Source organism: Cydia splendana, chromosome 3 (genome assembly GCF_910591565.1).
Source record: "Cydia splendana chromosome 3, ilCydSple1.2, whole genome shotgun sequence".
Taxonomy (NCBI): domain Eukaryota; kingdom Metazoa; phylum Arthropoda; class Insecta; order Lepidoptera; family Tortricidae; genus Cydia; species Cydia splendana.
Genome location: NC_085962.1, coordinates 19,911,962 through 19,932,990, shown reverse-complemented (window position 1 = coordinate 19,932,990; position 21,029 = coordinate 19,911,962). Strand labels below are relative to the sequence as shown.

Below are 21,029 nucleotides of genomic sequence, written 5' to 3'. Positions count from 1 at the left end.
GAAATCGCTTGCGACAGGCAGCCGAATGCCGTAGCGATCTTGGAGATTTTGTTTCATATTTCAAGTTTATTTACGGTACAAAACGGAAGAAATACATGAGGCAGGGCGAGGCCGCGAGTCTTGCTTCGATGGGAGACTTGATGCATTTTGTAAAAAAAGTGCCAAAATTAAAATATGTATTAACAACACTCGTCCAATATCACCTAACGATGCCTACCAGATATGCACAAAAATAAATACCTATCTAAATTAGTTAAATACCAGAGTCAGACCGAGAAAAGTCTGCAGCGGATTTGATAGCCCACGCAGTGCACGTGTTATTTTAAACGTCAAACTTCCATGAAATTATGACGTATAAATAACACTTTCACTGCGCGGGCTATCAAATCCGCTGCAGACTATATTTTTGGTCCGACTCTACCACCGAGCCTTTTTTTTTTTTTTTTTTTTGACGGAGTGGGAATGCATTTACGCACAGTGTGTGGGACTCGCCGCTCCTTATCCCTCTCTTAGCGAGAGGGGGGGAGAATTTGGCCCTACCCACTAAACCCACTCCGGCGTTTCACCCTCTTTGCCGTTCGTGAGGGCGCACTGGGATCGAGGTCATTCCACCACGGCGCCCTCCGGCAGCCCCGGCTTATCGCCAGGGCACCCTCACAATGCAGGGGGGGATCAGAAACGCTTGATCCCCACCCCTACGACGTGTGTGGGGCCGATGCGATGCGATGCGGGTTCGGTACCCACTGGCCCCACTAGGGCTCGAGGCGAGCATACGCTCCTCGCCTTCGACCCTGCCGCCTGCGTCGGAGAGGAAGCGCGTCAGCAGCCGCTTCTCGCTCCCTCTCCGCCTCCTCCTTCTGCGACATAACTTCTTCGCAGAAGGAGGCCACCGCTTCCCATTTCCTCTCGCTACCCAGCATCACCGCTATTATGCTGTGTAGCGAGAGGTCCGCCACCCCCGTCGCTGCCCTGAGGGAAGCTCTTTCCACGGCCCAGCGATTACACTCTTCCAGAGTGTGCTGAGCTGTATCATCCGCCGCGCCACATTCGTGGCACTGAGGCCCCGGCTCCCTCTGTATTTTGTGCAGGTAGTGTCCGAAACAGCCGTGTCCGGACACCACCTGCGTCACCCTAAAGGTCAGGGCCCCCCTGCCCCGATCCACCCACTCGTCCATTACCGGGAGAATAGCCCCTATGGTTCGGGTTCCATAGTGGCTATCCTCCAAGGCCTCCCGCCACCTCTCTCGTAGGCGCTCCGTGGCTCCCCGCATCACCCTCTCGGCCTCCTCCGCGTCTGGGAGCTCCCCACGCCCCCTGGCTTCCGCCCTCAGCCGGTACCTGTCCGCCAGCACCCCCGCGTCCAGCTCCCAAGGCGGGGTGCCGGCAAGGAGGCATGCTGCTGCGTGAGAGGTGGTGCGGTAGGCCCTCACCATCCTCTGGGCCACCACCCTCTGTGGCCGACGGAGCAATGCCCTCGCGCGTCCCGTCAGTCGTCCGGCCCAAATTGGCGCTCCGTAGAGCGCCATGCTCCGGACGATCCCCGCATATAGCCGCCTACATGGGGCATTCGGCCCCCCCAGATTAGGCAGTAGGCGGCCCAGAGCCGAGGCAGCACCTATGAGACGAGGAGCCTGTCTCGCGAAGTGCTCCTCGAATGTCCATCTTCTGTCCAGGACAAGGCCCAAGTACTTGATGTGGGCCCTGACCTGGACAGCTTCGCCCCCCACCCTCACTGCAGTGCCCGCCGGCAGCTGCCCCCACGCCCTCGTTCGCCCGAGGACCATGGCCTCGGTCTTCGGCAGTGCGACCACCAGTGTACCAGAGTCAGACCGAGAAAAGTCTGCAGCGGATTTGATAGCCCACGCAGTGCACGTGTTATTTTAAACGTCAAACTTCCATGAAATTATGACGTATAAATAACACTTTCACTGCGCGGGCTATCAAATCCGCTGCAGACTATATTTTTGGTCCGACTCTACCACCGAGCCTGGCCAAGACTATCAGACTCCCTCTAACCAAAAGCGAAGCGCCACTCATCTTACTATATTATGAAATTATATCTTACTCAATAGTCAGTACCTACAAGTATCAATGAAAAAGTAGGTTAATTGGTTAAGCTATTAATAACTTTGCTGACTTTATTGTACCTACCTACATAAATTTGATATGCCTAATGTGTATAATAATTGTACCGTATATTACTTTAATTGACTAACTTTTGCGTAATGCACAGATAAACTTATCAAAATTATTGTTTGTATTGCAGCTAATTATGTCACTCAGTAATTGGACTAATTAAGAATTTTAATTAAATTAATTATGTTGACAGTAATTGCGATCATTCATCAATTGTAATTGTGCCCCGTCCCTGTTTGTGTTCAATAGCAGATGTTGAAATTCACACTGTGTGGTTGTGTAAAGTGATAAGTTTTTTCATTAATTAATGATAATAACGCGAAATCAGGTTGTGAGAAAACGTTCCGTGTCAATATTTATTAATGACATGAATTAACAGTACAGTGACAAGTACGAGTATGTACTTACAGGTGACGTAAACAAAAAAAATATACCCTTGGGCGTAAAATAACCTACTCCTTGTACGTCTGCCAGTTAGGAATAACACCTTTTATAAGTGCATCTCGTACAAGTCAATACCAGATCAATGATTCGGTTAAGTTGTGCTCTAATGTATGGGGAAGACAAACAAATTATAGCCAGCCTTTTATGAATGTAGTATGATACCTTTGGGTATGGTGCTTTACCCACGCTAGCGTCCCCTTCCCTCCCCCTGCCGCAACCCCCCCTTTTTGCATGAAATATGTCCCGGTTGACGGTTTTTATTAATTTTTGAGAAAAGTATTAGAATAAGGAATAAAGTGTCAAGGGAAGAAATAATCCTTAATAAATTCTAAACAAAAAAGGTTATATACAACTTTTTGGTATGACTCACCATATTCATGTATTAACTTGTTGAAGTTCAATATAACATAGTACGTGATAGTACTGAAAGAAATCTTATATGGAGAATAAGTTTGCAAGGTTATTCTCCGTGTAGGATTTCTTTCAGTACTATTACGGACTATGTTATATTGAACTTCAACAAGTTTTTCAACGGTTAAATTTTGTCGAAGTTCATCTAGCCATATCATGAATATGGTGCGTCATATAAAAAACAATAATATAACCTTTTTTGTTAAGAATTTAATAGGGATTATTTCTTTCATTGACACTTTTTTCCTATATTGTATACTTTCCCCAAAAAATGAAAAAAACTGTGAACCGGGACATATTTCATGCAAAAAGGGGGGGTTGCGGCAGGGGGAGGGAAGGGGACGCTAGCGTACGTAAAGCACCATACCCAAAGGTATCATACTACATTCATAAAAGGCTGGCTATAATTAGTTTTTCAAAAAACACAATTTGACCGAATCACAAGATGAGATTTTTAGATCGATACAGTAGTACAGCATGAGCGAAGCTTCTGCGTTTCAGCTTGGGCAACAATACTTTTATATCCAACTATTCTCCTTTACATGCCGCATTTCTCAACAAATTCTCATGAAATTTTATTAGATTCTATAAGGATTTTTTTCGATTCAGTTTTTTTTTGTGGTCGCGAGTTTTACAGGGGCCAGTAGCATAGTTCTGTTCGAGTGCGGTCCTTCCCGAGGTGAAAAAGTAATTATTGAGTAATTTAAACCGTTGTTTAGTTACTTTGTGTCACGTTTGCGCCGCGTGCGCAGCGCACAATGCATTTCAAGTCGTCCGGAAACAATAGCCGTTTAACCGCTTATTAAGACAACCTAATTAAAATCCCTTTTGTTGAATGTAGTATCACTATACTAAGGAAATATACAATTCCACGGTTGTGGCGTAATTATTTGTAAAATATGTGTTTTTAACAATAAAAGTCACATTATCAATAAAAACTTACAAAATACTGCATACCTAATGTTCGTTTAGCGCAGAACGTGATATAACGCTCGTTCTTACTAGAAAAGCATATTACGCAATGTCAAAAAGTAACAAATACTAAACATATGTAAAAATAGTGAAATATTAAAAAATCATTTATTTACATACTTACATGATATATACAGTGGTACTACTAAATGAAATTAATAACTAGCTTAAATCTCAAATAGGCCCCTGAGGCATTGTACCAAGGATGCTAGCGGCATTTCCTCGCTGTATCGCAATGCTGATACGTAAGTGCGAGGTAGCTGCCAGCTCTTCGGTCACCAGTTACGTCAACCAGACGCTTCGCGATTTCTGCAAACAACTTGTGCGCGCTGGGAGGCTGATGGGGCCCCACGTACCTACCTAGAGTTTCAACTCCCTGAATTATTTAATTCTAAATATTGTAGTCCTGCTATAGGTACTTATACACATTCGTGCAAAGCGAGGCGAATAATATAGGGAGCGAATGTGTGAACGCCCAAAAGTCAATCGTAACCTTTTTTAAATTTATTTTCACAAAACCCTTAAATACGATATTTTCTTAATAACTTCGCCAAACTGCATGACAGTTTGTAGGCGAAAAGCAGGGAGGGCAAAACTACAGGGTTGGGTGGAATGGATGTCCATTGTCAATGTGATCCCGGTTGACTTGTGCATTTCGGAACACTTTGTAAAGAATACAAAATACAAACCACAAGGCTCAACGAGCCGAGTTCGCGGGCGAGGAGGCGGGTCTCTTCGACACACTTCTCACCGAACGGATATGAGAGGCTATTTAATTTCCGCGGGTTCTGTGATCATTCTGTATTCAAATAAATACCTATCGATTCTGCCAGTTTTTACCATGGTTAGTATTAGGAGTTGAAACATTTAATAAGAAACATGTGTAAATGAGTCGTTAATGTTAAAACTACTAACTTACTTAATACAGTACAAATCCGTAGTTGACCATAATAACTTCTTACTAATCAACTCAGTTAAACGGCAGACCTATACTACCTATAAATAGTTCAAGTTTCGTGGTACGAGCCTAGGAAACTAATCCGCTACGCTACTGAGCTTTATTCGGCAAATATTTTGGCATTCGGGTTTACCGGCGCCGCGTTTACCGCTGTATCAATTACGACGGACGAGGGAGCGGAGCTAATCATGGATGCGGCATTTTACCTGTGAAACAGTTTAACTGTATAACTGAGGAATAAATGATGACTCACGTGAAAACGGCCCAGGTCCGGATCATAAAAAAATCACCGGTCACCTGTCATTGAAAATGAAGTGTTGGTTGCCTCGGTCCGGACCAGGGCCGTTCTAGCGTGAGTCATCCTTATGTCAATTTATTTTTATAAAATGTTTTGATTTAATTTAAAGTAGCCACACTACTATGTATAATACGTTTAAGAAGGTTCGTTTTTGACGTGGTCCGTCGTCAAAAACGCATCTAAAGCGGGAAAGCGTGTTTTTATTTATAGAAAAAACTAAAAGTAAACTACACCCAAAATATAACCAACACGTACCTATATCATTATCACGCGTATGTTTTACATGAGTCGTGTATTTTTACTACCCGTATAGTTTCATGTATCTTTGATTTTTTCGCCTTGTATCCGTCTGACTGTCGTTTTCGTCACATAAGTTTACATAGCCTTTCATGTTGATATCATGTTTCACATACATCGTTCGCGGTAAAAAGGTCTACTCAAACACGCGTAGTTATATTTTTTAAATTGTTATGGAGGTAAAGTTGAAAAATATTCATTCTGTTTTATTGGATTTATGGTGCGTTGTTGATTTTTTGACTTTAATATGAGTTCCGACGAAATAATGAAATTAATATTAATTGTAATCGTAGGTGTTGGAATTGGCAGCGTAAGCAGAATTGATTTTAATAACTTACTGCCTCTGCCGCCAAGTCAAAGACGAAGTATGTATATGGTTGCTTATGGTAATTTTATTATTTGAGAAACTAAGAAAAATGGCTTACAGTTTATTAGAAACAGTTTTGTGGCATATTTTAAATTAATGTAACTACAAATTCGTCAACACTGTGGAAATTATACTTATTTACTCCATGCATAAAGCAACGATGTATGTGAAACATGATATCAACATGAAAGACTATGTAGATTTATGTGACGAAAACGACAGTCAGACGGATACAAGGCGAAAAAAATCAAAGATACATGAAAATATACGGGTAGTAAAAATACACGACTCGTGTAAAACATACGCGTGATAATGATATAGGTACGTGTTGGTTATATTTTGGGTGTACATATTTTACTTTTAGTTTTTTCTATAAATAAAACTTGGGTTTCGTGGATTTTTTATTTTATTTATTTCATTGCATGTTTGAGAAAAGCACTATACATACCTCGGCGGGAAATGGGGTTGCCCGAGCTCAGACCTATCCGGCCTCGCTTCGCTCGGCCGTCTATATGTCTTCGGCCGGCAACCCCTTTCGTCCCGGCCTCTGTAGTAATGTACTATTATTTGTGTAGTTAAATTTATAATTTAAAATTATAAAATTATTGAATGTATTATTTATTAAGTTCATGTTGATTTTATACAAATAAAACTGCAAATTATAGCAAACATTGTTTTTGTTTTTTTTTTTATAGGCGTAGTGGCAGAGTGTCATTACGAACCATAAAGCAAATACAGCCTCTAGTTTTTTTTAATGGATGAATGCCACGATGCTGTGTCACAAATATCTGTGAAATGAAAATTAAAAAAGAGGACTTTGCCGGCCTAGGCCTGCAAGATGTGTATGAAATTCCATTAACGACCTATTGTCCTAGCCGCACATGAAACGTCATACTTCGCAGCCTATTATAAGGAACATAACATCAATATTTCATTGCATGTTTGAGAAAAATTACATATTACGCGCTAACACGAGATAACGATCAATTGACTAATACATTGTAGTAAATTGAGGCAAAATACATATATCAAATTCGATTTGGTAATGCATTCAAATTTCGAACTTCTCTGAAAAAAAAAATTTCATGGTTCATGCTTCGTGAAGCTGGAGAATCACAAATCAAGTGATTTCCACACAGAACGGGGCGTCCGTCAGGGCTGCATTCTGTCACCCAAGCTTTTTAACCTGTACGGCGAATACATTATGAGGAAGGCACTTGACGGCTGGGAAGGAGGTGTTGCAGTTGGAGGTCGATTGGTCAGTAACCTCAGGTATGCAGATGATACTACAGTAGTTGCGTCTAGTGAAGTAGAAATGGCGGCTCTTTTGAAGCGAATTGAGGATGAGAGCGCTAAGCTGGGCCTTAAGATAAACCATTCTAAAACTAAAATAATGGTAGTGGATAGGGCAAATATACTTCCAGTTACCGACGTACTCCGCCAGTACGAAAAAGTCAGCGAGTTTGTGTATCTTGGGTCGTTAATAACCTGCGACGGTGGCAGCACTGACGAAATACGCCGTAGAGCTGGTATGGCTAAGAGTGCTATGGCTAACCTTGACAAGATCTGGAGGAACAGAGGTATTCGACGTACGACTAAGGTGCGATTGGTTCGAGCTCTTGTCTTCTCGATATTTATGTACGGTGCCGAAACTTGGAGCCTGAAAAGCTGTGATGTGGCTAAGATTGACGCTTTTGAAATGTGGTGTTGGCGAAGACTGCTGCGTATACCTTGGACAGCTAGAAGAACTAACATCTCTATTTTGGAAGAACTCAGTATTACCACACGGCTCTCCGAAACATGCCATGAACGAACCCTTAGATTTTTCGGACACATTATGAGATCATCAATGCATGATATGGAGAAGTGTATCATCTTGGGGCGAATGAATGGTAAACGCGCTCGGGGTGGGGCTCGTAAGAGATGGTCTGACGCCATGAAGAAGGCGAGTGGCGGCAGCCTGCACCGTGCAGTTCACTTGGCTTATGACCGCAATCAGTGGGGACATGTTGCATGTGGTCGCGATCCTCAGCATTGAGGGAACGAGGAAGAAGAAGAAGAAAAAAAAAAAAGAAATTTTATTTGACCCCTATTCTAATATAAGTCGAGATGACGTATTATTCGAATTCAAATGACAATTGCATACAATATTGACAAATCTCGCATGTTAGTTGGTATCGAGCGATATAGCAATCGACCCCGACTCTAGTTTGTGTCTGAATTTAAAAAAACTACGGATGCGTGACGTGCGTGAAAAAAGTTTTCATTTGCCGCCATTTGACGTAGGTACAGTTTATCTTTTAATTAGTTTGTAAGTAAAAATAATTTGTTTTATTGTTTTTAAAGTAACTCTAACAAAAGTTTAGTGTAAAATGAGCGATAAAGATATTTCGGAGACGCCACCTCATATCCGCGAGTTCCACCAGAAAGCGAAGTACCCTAATGTCGGCTGTAATATGAGGTTAGTAAATATAAACATTTATAATATGTGTGTAGATAAAGCAGTGTATGTAACTGTACATAATTAGGCATTAAACCACTCGTGTGATACTATTATGAAACTCACTGCGTTCGTTTCATAAACCCACACTCGAGTTTTAATGCCTTTCATTATGTACCAGTCACATAAACTACTATTACGCAACAATTGTGACCGACATTTTAGCAACAGAGGAGTAGTAAAGTGGGTATGTGCACATAATCATTACAATAATATTGTTTTCTCGACAATAGTTTTTTTGATCATTTGATTTTTTTGATTGCAAACAGTTTTATCATAGGATTGCTAGAGAGTAACTACAAACGTTAATTTTAGCTAAGCAAATACATAATAAATAAACATTCACGTGACTCAAAATACGCTTTAGTCGAGAGCGTGGCCGAATATAAGGGAATAGGTATTCGGGAAGAACCACTTATTCGTGGCATTTCAAGTAAGAGGGGCCCGATGGATCGCTTGTGTTGGCTGGCAAGGGGCGCATTAGGGCAGGTCGGGCGAACTCTATCTTCGTGAACTTCACCGAGAACACTCGACAGGCAAAACTGTGTACCCACTTTATGAATGCATTTCATTCATAAAGCGTGTATGCGCTTTTGCACCTGTGTGTACATGCAACTCGCAGTTCCAAAATACAGATAGTTTAGTACAAGTAGTTTGAGTAAAAAGCTTGCACACAGTATTTTATCGTTCGTCGTCGAAAACGTTAATTCTAAATCTGATATGTCCTTATACGTACCTTATGTGTTTCTGTGTATATGATTATGTATGGTATGTGATTCTGATTGAAACTTTTTAATTAAGAATAAAATGTAAACTTCTTTAAAATTGTGTATACCTACACCTAAATGGTGGCTGTACCACTTGCGACTGATATCCGGAAATTGTGCTATTTCTATAAACAGTTGTAAAGCAAGATACATATGAAGTTATACCGATGACGCGACGTAACAAGTTTCTTATTCTTAGGTGAATTACGAGTCAAACTAATACTTAATTTCTTTTATTTCAGATTGTGTATCAACCTTGCTGAATAAATAGTAAAAGGTAAGCCCGTATGATAATTTCACATAAGTCATTAAGTAAAGTCTACTGGTAACAATTTTAATCTGTTTTGCAGTAGCGGAGTGTCCGTATAATGCAATACACAGGTGCTTGTGTAATTTGAGACAGTTAAAGTACCTTATTATCCTACAGATCTCAAATAAATCAGCTTCAACTTACCTTTGGATTTGTATGACACTCGCCTCTATTGTGCAACAGTCGGTAATATCGTTGATTAAACTACGCCCCATCTCCGTCACGTCCCATTAGTACCGCTGCCACCGGCATCAGTTAAGATAACGCACCCTAAACCCGCAATGATATTTACATTCAATTTAAATGTCGGTATGACGTGTGGCGGGGTCGTGTGCTAAGAAACACCTCAAATTTAAACTGACGTAAGCACATTTTACGTTATATTGCACTTACGACTTGAACAGATAAACTGCAGGGGGACAAGCGAGCGAAAGTTATTATAACATTGTGTCTACACTATCGGATGCCGAGAATATTCGCGTTGATCTTTCACGAATGTTTGTGGACGGCCGGTTAATGTGTCGCCAGCGTTACGTTGATTCTTAGAAGGGTGATGAAGGATAACAATATCGTGGGGAGTGTTTCTGGTCGGTGGCGATAGCAATGTCATTAAAGCTATCGTTAGATCAGCTCGGACGCAGCCAACATTACTGTTGGATTGTCGCCGGGTTCACCCCTTGACGTTGCCATTTCAAAAGGGGATGCAAGGGTTATGCATTAAAAACCTGTTCTTATGGTAATAAGGTTTGTGAAGCATATAGTTAATATCCAGATTGGCTAGAATAGGAATTGGTAAAAGATCGTAGTATTTTAGATCGTTAGTATTTACTTAGCTATGTATACCTACTGTATTATTTTTACAAGCTTTTATTTAACATGCCCTGTTAGTATGTTGTTAGTGTGAGTCAAATCTTGGATACTAAATTTGACCCCCTTCCCGATTTTCGACTGAGATTTTTTCATACAATATGTAAATCGGATGACAATGGAATATTATGATGACATGGAGCTGATCTGATGGTGTAAACAGGAGGTGGCCATGGGAACTCTGTGATAAAACATCGCAAATTAATGATGTTTGGGGTTATTAGAATTGTCTCGATGAGTATTAGTTGCCTGTGGAAAGAAAAGTACAGTCACTACATCAGTCAGCGGTAAAAGCTAGTACCAAAAATGAAATCTTTACCAAATAAGCTTTCATAGAGATCAACGCTATGGCATCAACGCATTCTCGGGTTGGCCATTGAATACTTCACGACTGAAGATAGCGCGCTTCGCACCTCGGAGACCCTAGATAAGAACACCTTCACACAGCAAATCTGTAAACAGAATCTTATATTAAGCTTATCGCAAAGTGACGTTGCTCACTAATAACTTTAACTAAGCTTAAAACCTTATGTATGGCTACTGTTCAATAGTTATTGAAATTAAGGCATAAGTAAGTTCTATTGCCTTTAATCCCTACTTAATAGCAGTGTTGGGCAAAAAGTAATTGCATTACGAATTATGAATTGCAATTACAAAATGTAATTTGAATTATGAATTGAAATTACGGAAATGTAATTTCTAATTGCATTAAAATTTCACTGCATTACAAAATGTAATTGGCAATGCAATTAGAAATTACATTTTGTAATTTTAATTCGTAATGCATTACTACTTCATGCATTACAAATTACACTCACTTAGTAAAACATTTTCATTGTTTTTATATAGCATGCTATACTTGTTTGTGGGTTTGTGTTTTAATTTTGCAACTCAATTTTAAGGAACTTATCCTCAAAATTATTCCTATTTTTTTTTTACATTTTTGTGTAAGTTTTTGAGTACGTGTTTTAGTTTTAAATGTTTTCAACTAGACTGAATATTTTCCTTAACCATTCCACGTGGGTAAATTTGAGCCTGTTTGTGTAAGTAATAAATAGTTAACACAACGTAATTGCTTAAATGCAATTACGAATTAATGTAATTTCAATTAAAAATTACCAGGTAATTCAAATTTTCAATTTATATAATTCAATTACGAGCGTAATGCATTACAAGTAATTGCATTAAATGTAATTTAATGCGTAATGCAATTAAAATTCATTGCATTATGCCCAACACTGCTTAAAAGTAGGTAAATATCCTAAAGTACCTCTTCAACCTTAAACTGCTGAACCGATTAAAGTAGGTATATGAAATGTGGTATGGAGATAATTTGACTCTCGGGAAGGGACATAGGATAGTTTTTATTCCGGAAATCCGGAAATCAAGGGAGGTGGTGGAAAGGGACGTAGAAACTTTACTTTAGAATACGTAGGTAAGTATACGAAAATATTAAAGAAGTCTGTAATATTTGTTCACGTGATTTGCCATTTCTATAAAACTCCACTTTATATTATAATAGGTACTTTGTTAGGTTTTAATAAAAATACAAATTTGATAGGCAAATTTAATATTAGTTATACCTATGTTAAAACAAGAGATATACCTATGTTATAGTTATACCTGTGTTTGTTGAACAGGTGTTAATTCACAAATTTATTCTCTCTAAAAATAGAAAAAATGCATTTAAGTACTTATTGCTTCTCTCTTATGAAAGTTCAGGCAGCCTTATGTTTTGAGTGACAAATCCAATTTCATTCTCGACTGCCCCTCTTGGCCCGCGCCCCGCACCCCGCGGACCGATCAGACCTTATCCAAATTGGATCTTGAATAATAAAGAATCGGGGCGATTGGATTTTATTCCTTAAATTCAATTAGCACACGAGGGTCGTGTGTGACTGCAGACGAAAGATAGAGGCATATTATCGTATTAAAAGGGATAGCATGGGTTTATTTTGGACGGAAAGCGTACTTTAAGCTCTTATAACTAAATCACAACACCCATTATTTATTGGGTTTCTTTTTATCTACTTTATATCTACTTACTTATTACTGAACTTAAAAATATAATTTAAAAATCTGTAAATGTTCTAAAGATTAAATAGATAGGTATTTTTACAATGTTTTCAATCGTTCAAGATATGAATAATATGTTAATAATATAACCATATTAAAAGATACTAACCAGTTTAATAATTTTAACCTTTTGATTTGTTAAAAAATGTTAGTAAGTAACTAAGTAGGGTAGCATAGCTAGGGTTTGTGTTTTTGCATGCCAGTTGCTGGTGAAGTATATGCATGTGCTTCTTAATTGCTAAGTCCATCTTTTGTACCATATTTTAAGCAAAATAAAGATATTTGATAATATTAACACTTGTTAATGGAAAAATATTGTTAATTAGATTTTACATGTTGAATGTTTTTGTAAACATCCGTCAGTGTGATTAGATAATCCTCAAAGCAACAAAAAGCATCTGAATTAAAAGCATTATCTTAATTGTCTCTCCGAAAGTCGGCTTTTAATATTTCAAACAAACTCGTAATTTCTTACAACATTTTGACAAATTAAAGGAAATAACATAAATAAGTTTTAATTTATTTTACTTAATTTAAAACCTGTCTAGACTTAGGTGCGAATGTGCATGTGTCATACGGGATTTCTTGTTGATATATGTTGCAGTTAAGGTGCGTATTCACTATAAACATTTTGTTTAGAAACATGGTTTCAGAAACAGAAATCCTCGTGTTTCTGAAACACAGAAACAGTTGCGGTAAACACTATTGCTTATAGCCAAGTTCATTGCATATCAGACCATCCACACTATGTGAGCTGAAACATTGTTTGTGTAAGTAAATATCTGCATCAGAAATAGAAACAAACATTGTTTATAGTGAATACGCTACGCACCTTTATGCAACAATTATATGTAAATAATGGCTTACCTATTGCATATTTTATTAGTCTGGGTATAATTTTAGTTTTCTCTCATTTTTTTGTAAAACACAGGACAAAGGGCATGTGGCAACCGTTCCTGTATTTGTAATTAGTTTTTCTTTTATTTTCGACATCTCAAGTGTATTTCTTTTCAATTAAGGTCTTATTAGTGTCCAAGTTACGAAGCCAATGCAAGTAATTAACTTCGGTCATTAAACTGTAGTAATGGAATAAATTGCGATATTATCGCCCTCGTATGTGACATTACATCGAAATCTACTCAAAGTAATGGAAGCTATTTAAACAGAATCAGAGCGATAAGAGTGTTTTATAAAAGGGTCCGTGGAGATTAGAACCGCTATATTTCTAAGGCAATTAAAATATTATTAATGTGTATTAAGCCTATCACGTTACTGTTGGTTTAATTGCTGGGCTGAAGTCTAAAGCCGCTTATCTCGGAGGCCGATTGCACGAACGCTATTTAACTTTCGTTCCGTCGACGATATTAAATGTTTAAGTACCTAAATTAATGCCATACAGACGATACATTTTTATAACAAACTTACCTGTAGTCCACTCTACTTTCAACTCCGGTAAGTTATGATAAGGCATAGATAGGCTCACAATGAAAGTTGTACTTAATTGTATATCCTACTTAACACCTATTTGACCCTTCGTATGTCTAAGCACTGATCAGTGCGAACGAATTTAAACCTATTGTAGTAAACAATTCGTAAATACATACGAAGGGTTAAAGAAAGTTTATGTCAAATTTTACTTATAAATATAGTGTAATAACTAATAAGCAAACATAAAGTGTCCCCCACCCCCCACCTAAAATTGTTGAACCTGCTGTATAAAATAGTATAAATACTTTCCACTAAAAATATTTTAAACATTATACCTAATCAGTCGAGCTCTTTTTGAGTTTTTTCCAAAAAAACATCTCTTTTTGTTAAAAAGATGTAAGTGCCGTGAAGCGTGCACAGGCACAGGCTTTTTGTGATTTAAGACAATCGATTCCTTAATTTAATAGAAATGAACGTACATGAAGGTGGGGTACATATACCGAGGCCGACATGATACATTTTAGAGTTAATTTTGATATATCGGCCTCGACGCACTTATATACCAAAGTCGCATAATGTGGCGCTAATTGAAACAGCATGCTCCGTCGGTTTACACTTCTTATAACACTGGACTATTCAAGAAGAGAACTGTAAGTCATTGCACTAAGAACTATATTTGATTGACTGGATCATTATAAGGATTATAACAGACAGTTTAAGCGTTTTTTGTCATTAATATCACGCTGTAACGAAACATATGCTAATTATTAATTTTTAAAACATGCATAACACAAGATTACGTTGCGATATTAGAGGATTATCATATGAAAGAGTCGTTGTCTGCTCAACTATTAGATTAAAGAGCAGAATAACTTTATTACGTTCTACAACTGAAGAATTTGTAATACCATTTACCTATATTTATTTTTATTAGTTCTCTTTATTTCTGCGCGGTTGCAAGCACCATTTTCACGAAAATATCCTATTATGAATATTAATACTTAGTCAGGTTTGTTAGCTTGAAATCATGTGTAGAAACTAATTTACGTGATTAATCCAAGTATGTAAATGACAAGTTCAAAATGACCCGCGACTTATTCTCTTAATAATATTAGGTCCTTACCTATGAAATTGGCGTTTTTGTTCATAGATATAAGTCTGATCCTAGTTTTTTTTTTTACAAAAGTACATACACAATTACAATAAAACTACAGTGCACTCAATAAACAACGATTTTACATACAATTAATTGTTATTTTTTATTGTTAAGTGTTCAGAATTAAGCCTTGAAAATAGGTCTTTTCATGTGCTGTCGGTTCGAGTATTAAAATTACTTATATTTTTCTAATGGTACCAATTTTCAAGAAATGGAGATATTGAAAACATACCTTAAAGGTTTCAAAAATTACTGGAAAAATTTTGTTTGGTTTGAATTAGCCATCAAAAAAATATCCGCAAAATTAATTGTATGGAAATTCGTGTTTCGTTGAAATTCTCCGAACAAAACGCCAATTTCATAGGTAATGACCTAATAATAATAGATGGATGGATGGATATATGGATGGATGGTTAATAGATAGGTAGGTACTCAGTAAACAAAAAGTGACTAAGTTCTTCCTTCAAGTGGCCGAGCCTGGAATATACCTTATAGTAGTGAGACGATTTGAAAAACATAAATCATTAGTTCCCTAGTTGTATGATGTGTTAAGTTAGAACACCTCGGCCGATTACCAACTTCTATTGCTGACTGTATTAACTACGACTCGCTCCCGTGAATGAATAGCCAGACTATTCCGCCCAACACTGGTCACTATGCAGTCGCGTGATGTTAGTTAATTAAACTTTAAGCTTAACGGAAAATTTAATTTCCGGAGCGCACCAAGGGATCGTGTTTCTCTTATTTTGTTTATTACAAACTTGCTCATTCAGCTCTATAGGTTCCTTTTGTTTAATGGTTTTTCTTACTTTAATTCAGCCCATCTGGAGTTTACCAATGAGCCTATTTGGGTGAGGCTATAAACATGCTGCGGTTTCGGAAAAAAAAGACTATATTACCATTATATTACACAAAAATACTTATACTTAAAGCCTCAGCAAACCTGCTGTCATACAAAATAGGTATACTTGATGTAGAGGCTTACCCCATTATCCTCCTACCTACAATCTAAAGGCCTCGTGAAAATGTGCATCATCGTCATCGGAATAAAATGTAGTTATGTCCGTGTCGACTATATTATTACAACGTGCAACGTGTTGCAGGATTGTAAATTGCGTCAGACGCGTGTGATCAGAGCTCCAGCGTGGCGTGCGGCTGGCGGATGATGCGAGTATAGCGGGCGATGGCGTGCAACACCACCTTAAAGGCAATATCCGGCGCCGGGCGCGCCGCGCGGAAATGAACCGGAAACGGCGGTGTATTAAGCCGCAGGTATAGCCCTTCAATTTATAAACGCTTGCGGCTCCAGCCTTCTCCTGAGCTCAGATATCCGGCGCTGTTAATTTGTAACTTGCACTACGATAAATAAGCAGCTGTTATTAGCTCGAGCTTTCTAAGCGGCGAAATTAGCTGCGCTTTTGTTGAACAGCAACTATACATGACCTACACTATAAAGTTTATTTGACTACATATAGAGTCAAAGAAACTTTTGATCAAGATGACACGCAATCAGTTTTATCAGGACCAGGCAAAAGTAAACGAGGTATCTACCCTATTTTTCCCGACTCTCCCTTAATAACACTCGACCGGATAGAATATTATGAAGTAATTTAGATAAGCGCAGCTGATAGTACAATAACCAAAATTGCATTCTCCCGGCGTGAGCTAACAGCGAAATGAAATAAAGTCCGCAAACAAAAGTTTGCAAATCCAATATGATTTGGTGCGACGGTAAACATCGGCGGCATCCCGGTGATATCGCGAACGAATAACATTAAACTTTGTATGGATTGAATGTAGAAAACCAATTTCGGTGTTCGGCGAGTGCGAGCCGACGGGATGAGGGTGTCAGAACGCTTTGACAGGTCCCTGATTGAAAAATACGGAAGCCTGTTTATGGAGCAAGTGCGCAGACCGCCGGCGCGGGCGGCGCGGCGGTAAGACCGATGTTCATTCGACTCCTTGAATCGCTTCTCAACTTTTAAAATGTCAACTTAATTTGATATAACTATATTTGACATATAGCCATTTTCTTCACACATTTGTGACTAACTCCTAACTAACCTCCAACAACATTTTTTTTTAAGTATCTACGTTTAAGCAGGCGTGGCTCACTCCTTGATTTAGTCGCTTTGCTACAGGTAGCTAAAAGTATATCCGTTCCACACCAATTTTGGTGGCTAGCCATAAGCCGCGCGTGGCGCTGTCGCTACCTAGCGGCTATATCTGTCTTGCCCGCCTAGCCAAGGTGACAATCGCTTGCGCTTCGCCATCGAATCGCTTTGTGTCTCTCTATCACTCTTCCATATTAGGTGACAGTGACAGTTGCGTTTCGTTCGCTACGGAGCGTTAGCGATTGGCATGTTGTCTACAGGGCCTGATCGTCACAGACGCGTTTTGTTAGAGAGTGAGTCTTCTGTACCTAGTAAGTACTATTATTTATTCTGTGGTCTAAGCAAAAATTGGTACGATATATGAGTTATTTTCAAAATAGTGGCATCTTAACCTGTCTTCGAGTTTTTGAATTGAATGTATGTTTATTTGTTCTTTTTCATATGAAACAAAAATGTATCTAGATAAACTAAAACAATGTTTATCGAGGCCAAGTCATTATTTTTATTTAAATTTAATACTTATATTTATAAAAAATAAAGAGTAGCACTTTTTACTGTAACCTGTCTTGTCAAAGCATCGCTCTTCCAGCTTTAGTTCTTTAGATTTTATAAGCACCAATTTATGTAAATAAAATATCATGCTATATAGTAACATAAACAATACCTTTTAAAATGTACTTTGCACAGGCCTTATATATATTTTTTTTTACAACAATATTCACGCACGAAGTTTGTCCAAGGATATTTTCTCTGTTAACCTGTACCAAGTGTACCAACCTGTACATGCGCGGTATTGCATCTGACTCATACACAGAAAAAAATATTTAGATCACAACTATGGCAAAATATTAGGTAAGTATCAAGCTAACCACCGTAGGGTAGGTACCATTATGACCCAAGTGTCGTAGTTTCGTAGAGACAAGTGGTTAAAGGCAGACATCTGGGGTTTTGTAACGGAATGTTAACTTTAACTTGTCTCGATTATTTTAAGAATTTGGTATGGGGCCTAATGTAATAATATCATTTTAATATTGTATGAAGGTTTATTCATCTATGCTAAAAGTGAGACTTTCGTATTATTATCCGTTCAAGGGAAAAAATAAAAATGAATGTATTTTTTACCGTAACCTGCTTAACTTTAACCTATGTTCAATGTATAGGTTATTATATGTCTTGAAAATAACTTCTTCATTTTCCGTTCCCTTTTGAAAGATTTTTTCATTATTAAAAGTATAAAAATAAAAATTAAAATTCATTATCTTTAACCTGTCGATGCCACTTTCTTGAGAATCACTCCTATACGAGTCTTCTCTTAAATTATTATTTTATTTATTTATTTATTACATACACACAACCATCGTTACAGGCTATCCTAATTCGACAGTATGGAATTTGACTCAAAAAAAAACATACTTACACTATTACAAATTATAGTAAGACAATACATATAACGCGTGGCTTTTGTGAACTTGTTCAAAGAACAAAAAGACAAATCAAACTCAATCGCTACTCGATTATTTTAGGGTCCGCATTTCGCGCGTTAGGGGGCCTGGGGAAGGAGTTGCGTTCGAGCGTGCGGCTCGGCCAACAGGCTCGGCCGCCGCCGCCACACATACCGATCTGGTACTATAAGTATAAAGGCCTGTGCACACCGGCTGCGTGTGCGTGACGTGCACGTGCGCGTGCGGCGTTGTAGTATACAGATCTTTATGAGAGACGCCACTCCGCTTACGTGACGTGTGCGTGTGCGGCTCCAACATTTTAGCGCACGCGCACGTAACACGTCACGCACACGCAAGCCGGTGTGCACAGACCTTAATACTAACTATGTATGTAGTACATAATACATATTGCTAGGGATACTGATGAAAAAAACTTCGTTGAACACAGGAGGTCCTGAGTAAGATACCATAGTTAAAAGGAAAAAAAAATTAAGTAATGCAGTTTGCATTACTTGTGAGGGTAATGTGAGTATCTTCATGTCTGCGAATAGATGTTTTGCTGACGTACCTGGTGGGGCTCTGGCTATTATTTTTAGGGCACGTTTCTGAAATACAAAAACTCGATGCCACTCTGCCGCTGTGCCCCATAGTTCCAGGCCGTAGCACATTATAGAATGGAAGAGTGAGAAGTAGGTTGATCGTAGTTCTTTATAAGGTAGCACGTGAGCAAGCTTACCCAAAGCAAAGCATGCACCGGAAAGCTTCTTACAAAGGTTGTCTATGTGTTGGTCCCATTTGAGGGCGGAGTCTAAAGTAAGCCCCAGAAATTTTGCGTGTTAAATTTGTTCTATGGGAGTGTGGTCAATGTGAATTAACCCTTTATCTACGGGTGTCAACCAGAGTTGCCAGTAGGGCAACACCGCTGCAGTACGGGTGTCAACTATAGTTGATCGAAGTAATGGTTGTGTTAAACATTTTTCTAAATCAAAACGAGACCTTGTGCTTGGTAATAGCGGTCAAAATGCAAAATGCACTGGGATTAGGATAGATACAAAGAAAAAAAAACATAATATTTCGGTAGATGGCTCTGAATTACCGCTATTTTGCTGGCAACTGGGGTTGACACCCGTACTGCAGAGGTGCTAATAATTGAACTCAATATGGCGGACAATAGTGTTGTTTTAAATTTCATCGACTTGTTGTCGATATGACAGTACGGCGTGGGAGTGTTTAGAGTGTTATTTTTAGTTTTTTTACCGTTTTTGGTTCAAATATTGGAATTAAACATGTTATGAAATCATTATTAGGTTCTATTGTACCTAATAATAATTTCACCAAAATCATAACTTCTTAAATTTCAATTTTACATTTACTAAGTTATCGATATATCGACAAATGTGTCGATAGACGCACATCGCTATTTTCCATAAGTGGCAAATTGTTTTTATGCAACGTTTTAAGTGATTGATATTTATGCATTATTTTCATAATTATCGTTATTTAAGTGTTTATTTGTGTTAAGTATACTATAAACTAATGTTAAATCCGCGAGTAGTAACTTAAAAATCTTCAATTTCTTAGTGACTGATATATTGCTTGATAGCAGAAAAAATAGTCAATATTATTACTCCAAGTGATTATTTATTGATTAAACACATTATACTTATTGTGTTTGTGAAGTTTCAAGTATGTAGCTGTAATACTTCAAAAGTTACAAGTAAGTGAAATTATGCCTTACCGCTGACTCTCGCCAAAACATGCCCGTATTGGGCGGTGACGGAATGATTCAAGGGCCCGTAGTTAAAGGGTTAAAAAACCGGGCAAGTGCGAGTCGGACTCGCGCACCAAGGGTTCCGTACCATAATGCAAAAAAAAACGGAAAAAAATGCAAAAAAAAACGGTCACCCATCCAAGTACTGACCACGCCCGACGTTGCTTAACTTCGGTCAAAAATCACGTTTGTTGTATGGGAGCCCCACTTAAATCTTTATTTTATTCTGTTTTTAGTATTTGTTGTTATAGCGGCAACAGAAATACATCATCTGTGAAAATTTCAACTGTCTAGCTATCACGGTTCGTGAGATACAGCCTGGTGACAGACAGACGGACGGACGGACGGACGGACGGTCGGACGGACGGACGAAGTCTTAGTAATAGGGTCCCGTTTTACCCTTTGGGTACGGAACCCTAATAGAGGCCTAGGAGGTTTACCACCTAAGTTGATGTGCATTACTTGTGTTTTTACAAGCATAGATATATTATTTCTACGACTTACATAGACTTAGGTACCTACATACTATACATAGGTATGTATACCTAATGCTTTACCTTCACATGGGCCGGATACAAAACGACAGGTGTTTGTACTATGAATGCTGACAAATTATCGTTAATAATAATAATATTATATGTATACCGACGCCACTTAAAGAAATTTTCACCTATATGTGAAATGTCAGTAACAATGTTGGCTTTTAGCTAAAATA

At 38.5% G+C, this 21,029-nt stretch overlaps 1 protein-coding gene across 1 annotated transcript in view; it reads left to right on the top strand.

Annotated features, from left to right (window-relative positions):
* The first annotated feature begins 9,408 nt into the window (after positions 1–9,408).
* Positions 9,409–21,029, top strand: part of LOC134806883 (LIM domain only protein 3-like) — a 50,891-nt gene continuing 39,270 nt past the window's right edge. The window contains exon 1 of the mRNA XM_063780302.1: positions 9,409–9,427. The gene's annotated coding sequence lies outside the window, so the exon portion shown is untranslated. The remainder of the gene's footprint in view (positions 9,428–21,029) is intronic.